This window comes from Mauremys mutica, chromosome 2, assembly GCF_020497125.1.
Source record: "Mauremys mutica isolate MM-2020 ecotype Southern chromosome 2, ASM2049712v1, whole genome shotgun sequence".
Classification (NCBI taxonomy): domain Eukaryota; kingdom Metazoa; phylum Chordata; order Testudines; family Geoemydidae; genus Mauremys; species Mauremys mutica.
The window spans coordinates 292055820-292060808 of record NC_059073.1 but is presented as its reverse complement, the minus strand read 5'-3'; positions in this window follow the sequence as shown (position 1 = coordinate 292060808).

Below are 4989 nucleotides of genomic sequence, written 5' to 3'. Positions count from 1 at the left end.
CACGCCACGGGCGCCATTTTCACTGAGGGCGGCGGCGGGGCGGAAGCCGGCGAGGGTATTTCCGGCCGCCGCCTGGGCGTGGGCGGGAGAGTTGCGGGCGGGCTCGGGCGAGCGTCGCTCTGCTCGGGCGCCATTTTGGGCGGGCTGGAGACAGGGCTGGGCGGGGGCTGCAGCAGCAGCTCCCTCAGATGGGGCTGGAAGGCGGGGGAGGGCGGAGATATGGTGCTATGGGCTCCGTGTCTAGGGTGCAGGGGCATGGCCGGGCTGCGGGGGGGGCCTAGATGGCCCCAATCGGGGGTGTCTCTGGCTGTTGGGGAAGGAGAGGGGCTAGTGTCCAATTCTGGCTGCAGCAATCCCTGGGCTGTTGTAGGCCAGGTGCAGGGCCCTGCAGGCCACCTCTGTGCGGCATTGGGGGGGAGAGCTTGGGCTGCCCCCAAATTAACTCATGTGTAAGGTCTGGCTGCCTATGCCACTCCTTGCCCTGTAGTATCTGCACAGCCCCTCAGGTTATAGATGCTCACGTTCAAAGGCTAGGGAGCCGTCCCTCCACCTTCTGCTGAAATAGATGGATTTTGGGGTGGGACACTATGGGAAGCTAGTGATTTTGCTAAGGAGGTGGAGGTACATTTTTCCTAAATGGACACGATCTAATGTGCAGAAAGGAACAGTTTTTAGTACTGCCAACTCCAAATGTTCAAAAATCATGTCAGGCTCACAAAAAATCGTAAGATTAGCTTTTAAGGCATGAGGGTATATTTAAAAAATAAATTTGATGGTCTTTTAATTTGCCTTCTGCCTTTTGAGCCACTAGGATGTACTGGGATCACATTTTGAGGTTTTCTCCACAGCCATGAGGGTTAGATATCTATCTTTTTATTTAAGAAGGAAGGTTGAAATCATCACATATCCTACTTGACTCTAGAAACTGGGGCTTTAAGGAAAACAATTATTGAGACTCATGACAAAATCATGAGAGTTGGCGACTGTAAGAGCCTTTCAGCTGTAATTTCTATTATCCCGTGTTCATAATTAGCTGTTACGAGTAGTAGCACTTCATGTCCTGTTTTCAGGCTTCCATCAAGTAACATGTTTGACAAATGCTAAGTGGGGCTGATTCCAACCCATAGACAGCAGTACTACATAGAAGTACCAGCTGCTGTTACAAGTATTTTACACACTGCTTGCATGCTGCTGGTCTCCTATGCTTTGCACATTTGATTATTTATGTAGCAGTAGCAACCAATGGTGCAAGTCCCCACTGGGGCCCCTTTGTGCTGACAAACAATTAGGCTAAGATTCCCTACTCAAAATTTACAATCTAAAAAGATCAAATCGATTAATGGTGGTCAGAGGGTACAACATTCAAGCAAACCAATAGGTACCACTTGCTATTTCCATTTTGTTTTTAAAGTTCTTGTTTATTTTACATTTAGGGGTGTTAATTTTATATTTTTTCCTGGTGCTAGAAAATGCTGCCAACTGGGCTTAATAAACAGAATAAGTCCTGTTCTACACAAACACCTCCCATTTAATCAGCCAACTAAAGAATTTGCCCTTTAAGGAAATTCCATTGACTACCCTGGGGGTAGGCAACCTATGGCACATGTAACAAAGCTGGCATGCGAGTTGATTTTCAGTGGCACTCACACTGCCTAGGTCCTGGCACCGGTCTGGGGGGCTCTGCATTTTAATTTAATTTAAATGAAGCTTCTTAAACATTTTAAAAATCTTATTTACTTTACATACAACAATAGTTTAGTTATATATTATAGACTTCTAGAAATAGACCTAAAAACGTTAAAATGTATAACTGGCACGCGAAACCTTCAATTAGAGTGACTAAATGAAGACTTGGCACCCCACTTCTGAAAGGTTGCCGACCCCTGGACTACCCACTATACACCTCATTCAATGTCTGTGATATCAATTAGTCAGTGTTCTCTCATTCTAGAACTGTCTGATTATTTCCTCTAGGGAAGCATGTAACACTTGTTTTTATTGATACTTATATAATTTGTAGTTGCACTTAAAAGTAAAGCAGTTTCTCATGTGCCCCCACCCCTCTTTTGTACTTGGCCTGATGATCCTTAGATCTGCAAATTCTTAGCGGGAGGCCAATTCCCTCACTTGATATTACTTAAAATGTGACTTTTAAAGAAATTCTCTTACAAAAGGCGTTTTTTTGGTATTGATTCTGTGGGAAACTTAATCTCATCCTTCACTGAAATCTCGCTCACTAGTTTTAGTTTGATAGGTCTGGATCAGATCGGTGCAGAGCCAACCTATGCAGTGGTAAAGGACTTTTATGTCAGGCCATCAGGAAACCTATCTTTAAAACATCTACCACATCATTAATACATAAATTAAAAAGACATGCTAGAAAAGTAGGGAAAATGTTACTACAGTCTCCATTGACTTTAGTTCTTATATTTGTCATATTGCCCTGATGTAGAGCCCCTAGAATATATAAAAGTCTTAAAGCAATACACATCCTTTGTAATTCTGAGCAAAGTTTCTCAGTTAATAGCATCAAATGCCATCTTTAGATCTCTGAAAGCAGCATATACTGTGGTTAAGAGCACTAGATTATATTTATACATCATATAAGATAAACCCCTTGTCAAGTCTGGCTCTACCAGCCCTAAAGCTGGATTGCTCTATATGTAGTAAATTAGTGTCTAAAATCCATATTTCAAGTTCAGATAGTAAAAATCTGTAATAAATTTTCTGTGCCACATCTACCAGACTCGTACGTCTCTATGAAGCAGGATTCTTTGTCCCCCTTTTTAAAAATAGGAACTATGATACTAGACTTCCAGCCAGATAGAATCCATCCAGTGTGATTAATGACAGTAAATAATGTAGCCATGAATGAGGACCACCAATCAAGGGTCTTCCAAAAAACGTCAGAAAAGAGAAATCCTCCTTTGGAGATTTTTTCTGTTGTTGGGCTAAAATAAATGACTGAATTTTATTGTTCATTACTGGAAGACAGAGTGGTAAATCAAAGAGAGGATTCTTTATTACATCAAGTATAGTAGAATTAGATTTAAAAAAGTTGGTAGGGAGAATCATCAAAGACCTGGCCAAAATGTGCTACCAGGCTCAGTCATTAATATGGGGATCCTCAGCTGGATCTACTAGAGCTCGAGGCCACCATGTTCCAAAATGTGGAAAAAAATTTAACTTTAGCTGCTTCTTCAGAATCCTTCCACTAGGATATAAAATATTCTTGTTCTTTGATAAAATAAACCTTTATATCATCTTCTGGTGGTTACTAAATTAGGAAGTAAGTTAGGAGAGAGACTGCGGCTTACCCTATTAGCTTTATGTGCTAGAGCAGACTTTTCCTTCACAGAGTCTTCATCAAACCAAGTGCGCTTATCTTTGAAAGCATTTTTGGGATAATTAAAACCAAAATCAATTTGTTTAGAGACAAGCGATTGTAAGGACTTTACCAGCAACTCATTCACAAATTTGAGAGGAGTTCTCAGATGTAAATATTACATCTAAAAAACCTTAAGTCTTCCAATCTTCTAGATAATGTGACACAAATGTCTGGGATCCATTTTAGTCTTACAACCATGTTGTTCCAAACAGGTAATCAAGGCATCCTCACCATCAGAAATAATCTCCCTTTTTTAGAGAGAATTTTATCATTCATTATAGAGAGAAATTGGCGGTCGCTATCCGTATGAGAAAGTATAGCGAAATCTCTTTAGAATTATGGGGATAATATCAATAATACCACCAGTTTATGAAATACAAGTAAAATGGCTTTCTCTATCCCCTGCACTCATTCCATTTACAGGTATCCAATTAAATTTAATCTATTAAAGCATTTGGTTTTTGTCCAGAGATGTTAAACACTGGATCTCTAGCGTTTCAAGGAGGAAGTTCAAAAATCTCCTTAACGTTTTCTTCCCCTTATACTGAGCTCATTGGAGAACCTATCTAAGCATTAATTTCCCAAAATAATTAGATAAGCAATTGGGAACTAAAGACCTATATGAGTTTGCTTGTCCAGGCACTCCCACAATAAAACAGAGAGGCTATGGGGGGAAAGTATGTATTTAATACTAAAATTTGCAGATCAGGAATTTGGTTTAAAATATAGTCTGAATGTCCTTTGATTCCCAAGGCAAAATCTGGGCGCTCAGGTGTAAGAAAACCAACGTGACAAGTTGTCCTGATACACAACTCCTTTTTGATGATTGGCTTCCTTCTTGGGAGAAAGGATTCAAAACCAAGAAAGACTATGATTTTAGATTTAACTAACCATGTTTCTTGTAAAAATCAATAAGTTTTGAAAATGTAAAGAATTCCATATCATTCATCTTATTTTATACCAGGATAAAGTATGTAAATTGTTCTGGCAAAAGTTCTCCCTGGGTGGAGGGAAAGAAATCAGACAATTTAGTCATATATAAGAAATGGACACAATGGCTTGATGATAAGAATTTGATTAATCTCCAAATACCACATTCTTCTGAAGAGTAATCTATGTTGGAGATTGTGAACACAAGAGGAGGAATTGTATCGCAAAACTCCCATAAAAAGCTAGCACCATTTTTGGGAGGGGGAATGGTAAATCTGGTGAGCCTAGAAGAGGAGACTGGAAGGTGAAATCAATTGTACAAAAAGTTCTAGAATGTACCTGACAAAGAGTTGCTGTAAAATCCTGAGAGAGAGTTTCATAGGATAAATAACAAGAACTAGCCTCTTTTTGTATACCTTATATCAGATATAGTCTATTTTTTTGTCAAGGTACAGTCAAGGTCCAGACTCCAGAGAAACATTTTTATATCACACATGCCTCTATTAAAAAAAATGCTGTTCATTAGTAATATATCCCATTGTTTATATTTTTAGTGCATTAAATTAAAAATATCAAACCATTGTATAACCTAAAAATAACCTCCTAGAAAGATGTAAAAAATTACATTTGAGGCTTTGAGAAAGTACATAAATACAATGTCAGATGCAAAA